This window comes from Ranitomeya imitator, chromosome 3 (assembly GCF_032444005.1).
Source record: "Ranitomeya imitator isolate aRanImi1 chromosome 3, aRanImi1.pri, whole genome shotgun sequence".
Classification (NCBI taxonomy): Eukaryota; Metazoa; Chordata; class Amphibia; order Anura; family Dendrobatidae; genus Ranitomeya; species Ranitomeya imitator.
The window spans coordinates 101,367,087-101,379,920 of record NC_091284.1 but is presented as its reverse complement, the minus strand read 5'-3'; the positions used below and the strand labels follow the sequence as shown (position 1 = coordinate 101,379,920).

At 43.2% G+C, this 12,834-nt stretch overlaps 1 protein-coding gene across 1 annotated transcript in view; it reads right to left on the bottom strand.

Moving 5' to 3' along the window:
• ALDOC (aldolase, fructose-bisphosphate C) overlaps nucleotides 1-11,343 on the bottom strand; it is a 30,846-nt gene extending 19,503 nt beyond the window's left edge. The window contains exon 1 of the mRNA XM_069761233.1: nucleotides 11,235-11,343. The gene's annotated coding sequence lies outside the window, so the exon portion shown is untranslated. The remainder of the gene's footprint in view (nucleotides 1-11,234) is intronic.
• Nucleotides 11,344-12,834: the final 1,491 nt, after the last annotated feature.

Genomic DNA, 12,834 nt, shown 5'->3' with positions numbered 1-12,834 from the left:
ATCTAGGAATTGAAGTGAACCTGCCGTCTGATCCACACTTGCAGCCTGGTAAGTTTTTCTTTGAAAATTATGATTTGCAAAACTGGATTGGGACCATAAATCGGGGACGAGATTAGTCTGCCCTTCCCCCAATTGCTCCACGTGACTGACAGGTCTATCACTATGGAGAACAGTCAGTCACCAGGAAAAGCAGGCCGAGAGCTGGGCCGGAACAGTCTCGTCTCCGCCTATGGTCCCAAACCCTACTGTGCCTGGTAGCAGATGCCAGGCCAAGCATTAACCCATGCTTCCCCAGAGATGGCACACAAGCATCTTGAAACAACTTTCCTTTACTTAAACATAATACGCTTTACCCTGCAAGGATTGTGGTCTTGGAGAGCAGTAAACAGATTATCGCCCTATAAACCTCTTTGGGAATAGGCCAGGAAGTCTTCAGGCTCCACACATGGTCTCCTGGGAACAGCAGCTGGGAGTCAGAGGATCCCTCAGCTTCATTATTCATGAAGGTGATGGCTGATGAAGCATCCACCATTAACCCTGACCATGGTGTGCTATGTATATGGTCACTGATCATTGAGGGGTTAAGGTGCCACTTTGTCTAGAGCAACAGCGAGTCCTGTGATTATCAAGCTTAGCTCATCAGCTGACTAATTAATATGGCTGCCATGCTGACATCTACCAGGCTGCCATGGCGATAGGAGGAAGAGAGTGTTCTGGTGGAGCAGCGCCTCCCTCAGAGGAGATGAAACAGCTGCGAGAAAAAAGCCCATTATAAGGAAGGGCCGATCCCCAGCAGGGCTTTACAGCAGGGCAATCGGAGAGCACATGAAGAGACGCTGAATGGGGCCTTCGTGACGATGAGCCTCCGCAATATGCTCTTTAGGGGACTATGTGGTTGACAATAGTCTAAATATTTTATTGCAAATTTGGCATTTTTTTAAGAGTTTTTTTTAAAATTCTAAATAAATAGGTGAAACATGTTTATTAGGTGTTTGACTTGCAAAAAAAAAAAAAAAAAGTGCAATTTTTTACTCAAAACAGTTATGCACCAAATTTGCAATTAAATCTGTGAAAGTTACTCCTAAATCTCCTCCATACTTTATGTGAAGAGAGCGCCCCCCACTCCTCAGGGCAGTGATGGACATCTGGCTGCTGTGGATAATGTAGCGGCCTGTCCATAAGGGCTGGTTCACACCACTGGATATTCAGACAGAGGAGGAGAGAGCGCCTCCCATGAATACATCAGCCTCAAACAAAGTGGTGTATTACTGTGCGGCGTATATTACTGTGCGGCAGATATTACTATGTGGTGTATTACTGTGCGGTGTGTATTACTGTGTGGCAGATATTACTGTGCAGCGTATATTACCATGTGGTGTATTACTGTGCGGCATATATTACTGAGCGGCAGATATTACTGAGCGGCAGACATTACTATGTGGTGTATTATTGAGCGGCATATATTACTGTGCGGCATATATTACTATGTGGTGTATTATGGAAAATACTAAAACCCTATGTGTCATATTTGTCTATGCCTATGGTAGATTTTGCCTATGGTAGATTTTTTTAGTCATTTGTCTATACCTATGGTAGATTTTTTACAGTGTGTGGGAAATCAGCGATTCCGCAGAATTAATGAATATGTTGCTTTTTTTTCCGCGGAGAGAAAAAAAAAAAAAAAAAATAAAAAATCGCAACATTTGCACAAGTTTTGCGGATTACATTGAAATGATTGGGAACCATATGTAAGCGTTTTTTTCACGTTTTTATCGCATTTTTATAGAAAAAAAACCGCGAAAAATACTGAACGTGTGCACATAGCCTTACAACTCCCTTCTCTGTGTACCTGAATTGAGAGAGGGAGGGGGATGTTTTGAGTGAGATAATATTAAGGCTAGGTTCTCATTTCGTTTTCGGGTGAGCGCTAATAGACAGCGTTGCACGGCGAAATTAACGCCGTGCAACGTGTCCGTTAGCGCTCCCATTGCCAGCAATGTTAAAGCGCATTGCTAGTGCGTGCCATTTTCGGCACGTGCTAGCGATGTGCCGTTCTTTTGTGGCGCGCCTCGGACGCTGCTTGCAGCTAGCACTAGCGGGGACATTTAACGCGACCCCTAAAAAGACATTGCGTTAGCGCAATCCACTAGCGCTTAGCGCTAAACGGATTGCCCTAACGCAATGAGAACCTAGCCTAATATTGTCTACCTTGAGATAGTTTATAAACCCTCCTCTCACACATCCAGTACCCTAGCAACCACAGAATGCAGAATAAGTGGACATGCTAGCTGGGGCATATCTTAAGGTACCGTCACACTCAGCAACTTTGCAACGAGAACGACAACAATCTGTGACGTTGCAGCGTCCTGGATAGCGATCTCGTTGTGTTTGACACGCAGCAGCGATCTGGATCCCGCTGTGACATCGCTGGTTGGAGCTAGAAGTCCAGAACTTTATTTGGTCGCTAGATCGGCGTGTATCGTCATGTTTGACAGCAAAAACAACTACGCCAGCAATGTTTTACATGGAGCGAGAACAATAAGCGAGTCGCCGTTACGTCACTGGATCGCTCCTGCATCGTTCTGTTTGACGTCTCTACAGCGACATAAACAGCGACGCTCCAGTGATTGGCTCGTTGTCTATATCATAGTAACATAGTAACATAGTTAGTAAGGCCGAAAAAAGACATTTGTCCATCCAGTTCAGCCTATATTCCATCATAATAAATACCCAGATCTACGTCCTTCTACAGAACCTAATAATTGTATGATACAATATTGTTCTGCTCCAGCAAGACATCCAGGCCTCTCTTGAACCCCTCGACTGAGTTCGCCATCACCACCTCCTCAGGCAAGCAATTCCAGATTCTCACTGCCCTAACAGTAAAGAATCCTCTTCTATGTTGGTGGAAAAACCTTCTCTCCTCCAGACGCAAAGAATGCCCCCTTGTGCCCGTCACCTTCCTTGGTATAAACAGATCCTCAGCGAGATATTTGTATTGTCCCCTTATATACTTATACATGGTTATTAGATCGCCCCTCAGTCGTCTTTTTTCTAGACTAAATAATCCTAATTTCACTAATCTATCTGGGTATTGTAGTTCTCCCATCCCCTTTATTAATTTTGTTGCCCTCCTTTGTACTCTCTCTAGTTCCATTATATCCTTCCTGAGCACCGGTGCCCAAAACTGGACACAGTACTCCATGTGCGGTCTAACTAGGGATTTGTACAGAGGCAGTATAATGCTCTCATCATGTGTATCCAGACCTCTTTTAATGCACCCCATGATCCTGTTTGCCTTGGCAGCTGCTGCCTGGCACTGGCTGCTCCAGGTAAGTTTATCATTAACTAGGATCCCCAAGTCCTTCTCCCTGTCAGATTTACCCAGTGGTTTCCCGTTCAGTGTGTAATGGTGATATTGATTCCCTCTTCCCATGTGTATAACCTTACATTTATCATTGTTAAACCTCATCTGCCACCTTTCAGCCCAAGTTTCCAACTTATCCAGATCCATCTGTAGCAGAATACTATCTTCTCTTGTATTAACTGCTTTACATAGTTTTGTATCATCTGCAAATATCGATATTTTACTGTGTAAACCTTCTACCAGATCATTAATGAATATGTTGAAGAGAACAGGTCCCAATACTGACCCCTGCGGTACCCCACTGGTCACAGCGACCCAGTTAGAGACTATACCATTTATAACCACCCTCTGCTTTCTATCACTAAGCCAGTTACTAACCCATTTACACACATTTTCCCCCAGACCAAGCATTCTCATTTTGTGTACCAACCTCTTGTGCGGCACGGTATCAAACGCTTTGGAAAAATCGAGATATACCACGTCCAATGACTCACCGTGGTCCAGTCTATAGCTTACCTCTTCATAAAAACTGATTAGATTGGTTTGACAGGAGCGATTTCTCATAAACCCATGCTGATATGGAGTTAAACAGTTATTCTCATTGAGATAATCCAGAATAACATCCCTCAGAAACCCTTCAAATATTTTACCAACAATAGAGGTTAGACTTACTGGCCTATAATTTCCAGGTTCACTTTTAGAGCCCTTTTTGAATATTGGCACCACATTTGCTATGCGCCAATCCTGCGGAACAGACCCTGTCTCTATAGAGTCCCTAAAAATAAGAAATAATGGTTTATCTATTACATTACTTAGTTCTCTTAGTACTCGTGGGTGTATGCCATCCGGACCCGGAGATTTATCTATTTTAATCTTATTTAGCCGGTTTCGCACCTCTTCTTGGGTTAGATTGGTGACCCTTAATATAGGGTTTTCATTGTTTCTTGGGATTTCACCTAGCATTTCATTTTCCACCGTGAATACCGTGGAGAAGAAGGTGTTTAATATGTTAGCTTTTTCCTCGTCATCTACAACCATTCTTTCCTCACTATTTTTTAAGGGGCCTACATTTTCAGTTTTTATTCTTTTACTATTGATATAGTTGAAGAACAGTTTGGGATTAGTTTTACTCTCCTTAGCAATGTGCTTCTCTGTTTCCTTTTTGGCAGCTTTAATTAGTTTTTTAGATAAAGTATTTTTCTCCCTATAGTTTTTTAGAGCTTCAATGGTGCCATCCTGCTTTAATAGTGCAAATGCTTTCTTTTAACTGTTAATTGCCTGTCTTACTTCTTTGTTTAGCCACATTGGGTTTTTCCTATTTCTAGTCCTTTTATTCCCACAAGGTATAAACCGCTTACACTGCCTATTTAGGATGTTCTTAAACATTTCCCATTTATTATCTGTATTCTCATTTCTGAGGATATTGTCCCAGTCTACCAGATTAAGGGCATCTCTAAGCTGTTCAAACTTTGCCTTCCTAAAGTTCAATGTTTTTGTGACTCCCTGACAAGTCCCCCTAGTGAAAGACAGGTGAAACTGCACAATATTGTGGTCGCTATTTCCTAAATGCCCAACCACCTGCAGATTTGTTATTCTGTCAGGTCTATTAGATAGTATTAGGTCTAAAAGTGCTGCTCCTCTGGTTGGATTCTGCACCAATTGTGAAAGATAATTTTTCTTGGTTATTAGCAGAAACCTGTTGCCTTTATGGGTTTCACAGGTTTCTGTTTCCCAGTTAATATCCGGGTAGTTAAAGTCCCCCATAACCAGGACCTCATTATGGGTTGCAGCTTCATCTATCTGCTTTAGAAGTAGACTTTCCATGCTTTCTGTTATATTTGGGGGTTTGTAACAGACCCCAATGAGAATTTTGTTACCATTTTTCCCTCCATGAATTTCAACCCATATGGACTCGACATCCTCATTCCCTTCGCTAATATCCTCCCTTAAAGTGGACTTTAGACAAGACTTTACATAGAGACAAACCCCTCCTCCTCTCCGATTTTTACGATCCTTTCTAAACAGACTGTAACCCTGTAAGTTAACTGCCCAGTCATAGCTTTCATCTAACCATGTCTCGGTTATTCCCACTATGTCAAAGTTACCTGTAGATATTTCTGCTTCTAGTTCTTCCATCTTGTTTGTCAGGCTTCTGGCGTTTGCGAGCATGCAGTTTAGAGGATTTTGTTTTGTTCCAATCTCCTCACTGTGGATTGTTTTAGAAATGTTCTTACCTCCCTTCTGAGTATGTTTTCCTGGGTCGTCTTTGTTCGAGTCTAATGTTTTTCTTCCCGTCCCCTCTTCTTCTAGTTTAACGCCCTCCTGATGAGTGTAGCGAGTCTTCTGGCGAATGTGTGTTTCCCAGGTTTGTTGAGGTGTAGTCCGTCTCTGGCGAGGAGTCCATTTCGCTGCAGCGTCGCTATGTGTGACTGTACCTTACTGAAGTCAAGCTGCAACACCAGGCTCTCCCATCATCACTTTGGTAAGAATTACGAATAACGGTTTTAAGCTCCGTTTTTTTTATTGGAATAAGTTCATATTAGTACAACAACGTTATCTTCCAAGTTTCATTAGGATCTTTTTAGGGATTCAGTCTTTATGCGCCATATTCTGCCATACCTATACCTAGTGTTTTATCATGGTTGGAAACGGAAAAACGGTTTTGAGCTCCGTTTTTTTTATTGGAATTAGTTCATATTAGTACAACAACGTTATCTTCCAAGTTTCATTAGGATCTTTTTAGGGATTCAGTCTTTATGCGCCATATTCTGCCATACCTATGTCTATGGTAGTTTTTTTTCTAAAGTTGAATGTTTTTAATCTATTTTCCTTTCCACTTAACTCTATTTAAAAATAAATTAGCGGAGGTTAAACTTTAATTGCGTTTTCAACAAGGCAAACCCATACATTTCTATATAGTAACTTTACATTTGAAATAAACACTGAATCCCTAAGTATATCTTTATCGAAAATTTTTGCCTTAGGCCGACCTCACACTAGCGAGTTTTACGGACGTATGAGCGGTTCATAAAATACGGATTGCATACGGTACAATGCTTCTCTATGCCCCTGCTCCTATCAGCCGTATTTTACTGATCCGTATTATACGGTCTTCTACGGCCATAGAAAATCGCAGCATGCTGCGTTTGTCACCGTATTGCGCAAAAAATACGCCAATGAAAGTCTATGGGGGCCAGAAAAATACGGATTACACACGGACCAACAGTGTGACTTGCGTGAAATACGCAGCGGTGTTAGAGAGAAAAGCCGGAAATTCAGTGCGGTGTACAGTAAAATCACACTGACAGCTTACAATAGAATAGGTAGAATAAATGTGTACACATCGAATAGATATATATAGATGTAGATATACTAGATGGTGGCCCGATTCTAACGCATCGGGTATTCTAGAATATGCATGTCCACGTAGTATATTGCCCAGCCCACGTAGTATATTGCCCAGCCCATGTAGTATACTGCCCAGCCCACGTAGTATACTGCCCAGGCACGTAGTATATTGCCCAGCCACGTAATATTTTGCCCAGCCACGTAGTATATTGCCCAGCCACGTAGTATATTGCCCAGCCCACGTACTATATTGCCCAGCCCACGTACTATATTGCCCAGCCCACGTACTATATTGCCCAGCCACGTACTATATTGCCCAGCCACGTACTATATTGCCCAGCCACGTACTATATTGCCCAGCCACGTACTATATTGCCCAGCCACGTACTATATTGCCCAGCCACGTACTATATTGCCCAGCCCACGTAGTATATTGCCTGTGACCGCAACGTCATCACAGGTCCTGCGCTCATACCAACCCTGGGTCCGGAAGCTGCCGTGGACTACAAGGGGCCCTCAGAAAGGTGAGTATATTTTTATTTTTTAAAATGTGACAAACCTGGCTGTGCAATATACTACGTGACTGGGCAATATACTACGTGGCTGGCCAATATACTACGTGGCTCTGTGCTGTATACTACGTCGCTGTGCAATATACTACGTGACTGGGCAATATACTACGTGGCTGGGCAATATACTACGTGGCCGGGCAATATACTACGTGGGCTGGGCAATATACTACGTGACTGGGCAATATACTACGTGGACATGCATATTCTAGAATACCCGATGCGTGTGTGTGTGTGTGTGTGTGTGTGTGTGTGTGTGTGTGTGTGTGTGTGTGTGTGTGTGTGTGTGTGTGTGTGTGTGTGTGTGTGTGTGTGTATATATATATATATATATATATATATATATATATATATATATATATATATATATATATATATATATATATACACACACACATACACACATACTATGTGTAGACATTTATCTTAGCTATTCTATTCTAACCTGTCACTGTGATTTTACTGTACACCGCACTGAATTGCCGGCTTTTCTATAGAACACCGCTGCGTATTTCTCGCAAGTCACACTGCTGGTCCGTGTGTAATCCGTATTTTTCTGGCCCCCATAGCGGCCCTGCGCTTAGTAACCCGATATTTACCCTGGTTACAGGTGAACACATCGCTAGATCGGCGTCACACACGCCGATCCAGCGATGACAGCGGGTGATCAGCGACCAAAAAAAGGTCCTGATCATTCCCCAGCGACCAACGATCTCCCAGCAGGGGCCTGATCGTTGGTCGCTGTCACACATAACGAGATCGTTAGCGAGATCGTTGTTACGTCACAAAAAGCGTGACGTTGCAACGATATCCTTAATGATATCGTTGTGTGTGAAGGTACCTTAAGGCAAACATTTTCGATAAAGATATACTTAGGGATTCACTGTTTATTTGAAATGTAAAGTTATTATATAGGAATGTATGAATTAACATTGTTGAAAACAGAATTACATTTTTAAGCTCTGTTTTTCTTGCTGGAAAAAGTTCATATTAATGACAAGTTTATTTTCAAAGTTTCATCAAGATCTTCTTAGGGATTCAGTGTTTATTTCAAATTTTAAGTTACTGTATAGATATGTATGGGTTTGCCTTGTTGAAAACGCAATTAAAGTTTAACCTCCGCTAATTTATTTTTAAATAGAGTGAAGTGGAAAGGAAAAAAAGATTCAAAAAATTCAACTTTAGAAAAAAAACTACCATAGGCATAGGTATGGCAGAAAATGGCGCATAACGACTGAATCCCTAAAAAGAACCTAATGAAACTTGGAAGATAACGTTGTTGTACTAATATGAACATATTCCAATAAAAAAAACGGAGCTCAAAACCGTAATTCCGTTTCCAAAAAATTTGACCCATACATTCATGTATTGCAACTTTATGTCAAATAAATACATATGTAAATAAATTGGTTACTCTGCTTCAAATGGAGTGAAGTGGAAAGGAAAACTAAATTAAGAAAATGAAACGGTAAAAAAAAAAAATCTAAAATAGGCAAAGGTATAGATGAATACGACTAAAATATCTACCATAGGCATAGGTAAATTTGCCACAGAGTTTTAGTATGCACCGTGTATTATTGAGCGGCAGATATTACTATGTGGTGTATTACTGTGCGGTGTATATTACTGTGCGGCAGATATTACTATGTGGTGTATTACTGTGCGGTGTGTATTACTGTGTGGTGTATATTACTATGTGGTGTATTACTGTGCGGCAGATATTACCATGTGGTGTATTACCATGTGGTGTATTACTGTGCGGCAGATATTACTATGTAGATTGTGAGCCCTCGCGGGCAGGGTTCTCTCTCCTCCTGTACCAGTTGTGACTTGTATTGTTCAAGATTATTGTACTTGTTTTATTATGTATACCCCTCCTCACATGTAAAGCGCCATGGAATAAATGGCGCTATAATAATAAATAATAATAATAATAATGTGGTTTATTACTGTGCGGTGTATATTACTATGTGGTGTATTACTGCGCAGTGTATATTACCGTATGTGGTGTATTACTGTGGGGCATATATTACTATGTGGTGTATTACTGTGCGGTGTATATTACTGTGCGGCATATATTACTATGTGGTGTATTACTGTGCGGCATATATTACTATGTGGTGTATTACTGTGCGGTGTATATTACTGTGCGGCATATATTACTATGTGGTGTATTACTGTGCGGCATATATTACTATGTGGTGTATTACTGTGCGGTGTATATTACTGTGCGGCATATATTACTATGTGGTGTATTACTGTGCGGCATATATTACTATGTGGTGTATTACTGTGCGGCATATATTACTATGTGGTGTATTACTGTGCGGCATATATTACTATGTGGTGTATTACTGTGCGATATATTACTGTGCGGTGTATATTACTGTGCGGCATATATTACTATGTGGTGTATTACTGTGCGGCATATATTACTATGTGGTGTATTACTGTGCGGGATATTACTATGTGGTGTATTACTGTGCGGCAGATATTACTATGTGGTGTATTACTATGTGGTGTATTTGATTGCTACAATTAGCTAAATTTTAATATTTTCTCCTTTTTAGCCAATATAGCCGTGACCCCGTCCTCCCAGCAGACTCGCCTTACCTAGGGGACATATATGGGGAGGACATTGAGGGCAGTTTTCATTGGATGCATACTGCGGTACATGGTAGATCACTAATACTATAAATACATCCGTTAAGGAGCCAGAATTGTAAGTGGTGTAACAGGTCTTCTGACCTCCATCATACAATGACCTTGTGGCGTCCTTCTCCTACAGCGGCCATTGTCATCCGGCACCTCAGCATTATCCACCTGATCAGTTTTACATAAACTCTTCACATCGGTTCCAGATTTCAGGGCTGATTCCTAACCCAAGGTCACGGCCAGAATCTCAAGGTGACGCCCCCTATAGGATATCGATCAATACGGTCTACTGATGATAAAGATGACAGAACCCACCGATAATCAGTACAATCCTTAGGGGGGGACCAGGTGCGGTTTCTGCTGTTTTCATATATTGCAACAGTGGGCTGTGACACCAAGGGTTGTCATGGGGACAGCGAGAAGATGGAGGATGGGAGGAAATGATCAGACGCACATCTAACGAGAGGCCCAGAGGTGAATTTCAAGGAAACATCCACAACTCACTCGACAGAGCTGTCACCACCTAGACAGGCAACGCAAGAGAGCGTTCTCCTAAAAGAGTGTTACTAGCAGGAAAGCAATATGGCTGCCCATACACAGCCTGCACGGCCCGCAGCAAGACACCTGCTGAGGATGAGCAACGCATCCGGCCAAATGGGACCTTTATGGGCCACAAGTAACGAGAGCGGCGGAGTGAGCACCCAGCTTTCCCAGATACAGAAGGTTCTGGTCCGCTGCTATACAGCTGACACACTGCAAAACCCCCTATGGCAGCGCCCCCTCCCCCACAATGACAGTTAAGGGGGGTGACCTGCATGAAGAAACATAACATTGTAGAACTACACCTCCCAGCACATCTCCTAGGAGTGGTGGTTACAGGTGTGGGCCCATGTCTATGGCATGGACCACAGTGCAGACTGGTATCGGAGACCTGATGGGGGGGCAGAAACCAGAAGGCGGCCCCCTCCCCCAACAGCTCCACATTATATAACCAGGATGTAGGGGGACTGGTAATCGGCAGTGACCCAGGGAATAATGACATCTCCCACCACACATGATCCAGAGCTGATCATATGGTAGAGCTCTCCCGAGCTCTTTACATGGGACTGCAACTAGACCTGCTGCACTTGTTAACAGTGCGGTGACCAATAACAATGTCAGCTCTGCTCCTTCTGCACCGTGTACCGGGCTCATCACTGCCGAGACCACACCCACATCATCCCGGAGCAGCCGCCCGCCGTCCACCGAGTAGCGGCATCCCCCGCAGGGCTCCCCGGGCCGCAGCTGCCCCTCACCTGTAGTCGGGCCGCAGCCGGCAGCTCTGACGCCTCCGGTAATAACAGGATTCTGCTGCAGAGCTACGTGACTCCGGAGGTCTAATACCCGCGCCCGGCCCCGCCCCTCCGCGCTGATTGGGGAGTGACGTCACGCTGTAGTCTTTGCCTGGAGCTTGCTGACGTCACGGTTCTCACTTGTTCAGTTTTCCTCCGGGATTTTCTGGTGCTTGTTTCTTCAAGGCATAATGGAAACTGGCCTAGTAATGCAATATACAGGCTTCTCATTATATTACCTCCATTATAATTACTGCTATGGCCACCGTGGTATAGGTGATGGCATGTAGCTGGAATAGGTATCGTGTGTTGTGGGTTACTGCTAGTGTCACCTCTCTGAAGGTCACCATATTTCAGTCACTATGATAGGTGACTGGAGCAATAAAAAGTCAGATACTGGTATTTATTTGATATAATGATTATATCTACTATATAATTGTCTAAGGGTCACTTCCGTCTGTCTGTCTGTAACGGAAATCCCAAGTCGCTGATTGGTTGCGGCAAAACAGCCACAACCAATGAGCGACGGGCACAGTCCGGCGGCAAAATGGCCGCTCCTTCCTCCCCGCAGTCAGTGCCCGCTCCATACTCCCCTCCAGTCAGCGCTCACACAGGGTTAATGGCAGCGTTAACGGACCGCGTTATGCCGCGGTGTAATAATATAATAATAATAATAATTTTTATTTATATAGCGCCAACATATTCCGCAGCGCTTTACAAATTATAGAGGGGACTTGTACAGACAATAGACATTACAGCATAACAGAAACACAGTTCAAAACAGATACCAGGAGGAGTGAGGGCCCTGCTGCTCGCAAGCTTACAAACTATGAGGAAAAGGGGAGACACGAGAGGTGGATGATAACAATTGCTTTAGTTATTCGGACCAGCCATAGTGTAAAGCTCAGGTGTTCATGTAAAGCTGCATGAACCAGTTACCTGCCTAAGTATGTAGCAGTACAGACACAGAGGGCTAATACTGCATAAAGTGTATGAGAACATGATGCGAGGAACCTTTTTTTTTTTTTTTTATTATAAATAGGCCACACAGGGATCGTTAGGTTAATGCATTGAGGCGGTAGGCCAGTCTGAACAAATGAGTTTTTAGGGCACGCTTAAAACTGTGGGGATTGGGGATTAATCGTATTAACCTAGGTAGTGCATTCCAAAGAATCGGCGCAGCACGTGTAAAGTCTTGGAGACGGGATTGGGAGGTTCTGATTATTGAGGATGCTAACCTGAGGTCATTAGCGGAGCGGAGGGCACGGGTAGGGTGGTAGACTGATACCAGGGAGGAGATGTAGGGTGGTGCTGAGCCATGGTAATGCACTCCATTAACGCTGCTATTAACCTTGTGTGACCAACTTTTTACTATTGATGCTGCCTATGCAGCATCAATAGTAAAAAGATCTAATGTTAAAAATAATTTTAAAAAATCGTTATATACTCACCGTCCGTCGGCCCCTCGGATCCATAACAGGCCTTTACCACTCCTCGCGACGCGCCGATGACCGCTCCATGCATTGCGATCTCGCGAGATGATGACGTAGCGGTCTCGCGAGAC